The sequence below is a fragment of the Pavona decussata genome, unplaced genomic scaffold (genome assembly GCF_977016875.1).
Source record: "Pavona decussata unplaced genomic scaffold, jaPavDecu1.1 SCAFFOLD_64, whole genome shotgun sequence".
Taxonomy (NCBI): domain Eukaryota; kingdom Metazoa; phylum Cnidaria; class Anthozoa; order Scleractinia; family Agariciidae; genus Pavona; species Pavona decussata.
Window position 1 is genome coordinate 2,545,849 of NW_028145484.1, and position 1,724 is coordinate 2,547,572.

The following is a 1,724-nucleotide window of genomic DNA, read 5'->3' on the forward strand; positions in this document are numbered from 1 at the left end:
AGTAGCCTGAGAGGTATATTGATCACTGATATTTCAGATCATTTTCCCGTCTTCACGATTAAGCAAGATATAATGGGAAACAATACACAAGGAGTAACGCAAGCTAGACAAATAACACCTGATTGTATTGATAACCTACTGAATGAGCTACCGAAAAAAGATTAATGGACAGAAGTAATTGAAAACAATGATCCACACGAATAATCGTATGATATTTTTTATAATAAGCTATACAATTTATATAATAAAAAATTACCAATAAAAACATATACAAGTAGACTTACTAAATCATTTGAAAAAGCGTGGCTGACTAAAGGGATTCAGCTTTCTTTTAAACACAAAAATAAACTATATAAAAAATTAATAAAATGGCCCGCACCAGAAAACAAACTTATTAAAAGCCCGTTCTATAGGATTTATGCAATATTATCAGGTTCCGAGATAAAGGATCTATACGTTCTATAGGAAACTGTACATGCTATGTACAGGATCTATAGGTTCTACAGAATCTGTGGGCTCCAAAACTTTGTGTTACGTACATGTGTTTAAGGCCGAGAGCCATTGAGACGCACACAGCAGGGGGCATACTCGTGTTTGGAATGATCCAAAGACAATGAAGTTCAGCAAAGTTTCTGAATTACATTGTTATTTGGCTGGTATCAACCTTTCGCCGGTTTAACTGCAATCAATGCACAGTAAATGTGATTCTCTCCAGGGCTTAACCTGATTTCACCAGCTTTTCCGCTTGAATATCGAGCACAAAAGCTTGCCAGCCTGTCTTCCGTCACGAACTGTGAATCGAACACGCCGTGTGTAGTCGCAGAGAAAAATGAAAGCAGACTGTCGCCATTTTCGAACACCACTTCTGTCTCTTTAACTTCACAACTTTTGAGAATATTGAATCCTGCAGCAGTGTACATCTCTTCAATAGCTGGTCTGGTTTCGAATTTATACATGTTTAGTATACGGTCCAAATTTTCTGGGTTAAGCTCGCGATAAACACGATCTTCGGCGACGGGGAAGCAATCGTTATAACTTAGGACAAGTTTTTCCGTCTGGTTTCAGGCTGCTGAACATGTTCCTGAATGCCTCGTCTTTGTCTGGAATCCAGTGAAGGACAAAGTTGGAAATCACGATGTTGTAACTCTCCGAACCCATATTTGGAAAATTTGAAGTGCTTCCTTCAATAAACGAAAGATTTTTTACCCCTTTGTGAGATTCCTGAGCCACTTTTATGCGCTCGATATCAGGATCAACACCCAACACTTTCGGCTTGATGTCCTACAAGCTCTGCAAGATAAGCAGAGAGCTCACTGGCGTCTCCATGTTTAAGTTGAGGATTTAATTCGTCTTGTATAAATCGTTCGCCGAATTCCCTTCGGTATCTTGACACTTGCTGATAACTTTCTGCCGCCGTTCGGTTGAACATTGTTGTTTAATGGAGCTATTAATGATCAAGGCTATTATGATTCGATTTTGAAGGCCGAGTAACAAGTATTAAACACGTTCCCAGGGCTGTCATTAAGAGGCGGGGACCGGGGATTTCCCCCGTTTACTAAGAACTTAGCCCCCGGCTGTTTTCATAGGAAAATATAAGAAAAATAGAACCAAAAGAAATTCCTAGCTGTTTGATTCCCCGCCTACTTGTTGTATTTATCCAGCAACTTGAAATCTTAGTGACAGCCCTGATTCCGAGTGTTTAAAATGCCAAAATGGGTACAGAC

The 1,724-nt window shown here is 39.4% G+C and overlaps 1 pseudogene; it reads right to left on the bottom strand.

Annotated features, from left to right (window-relative positions):
• Window positions 1–322: 322 nt before the first annotated feature.
• On the bottom strand, window positions 323–1,510 carry LOC146478435 (juvenile hormone acid O-methyltransferase-like; annotated as a pseudogene).
• Between the last annotated feature and the right edge of the window lie 214 nt (window positions 1,511–1,724).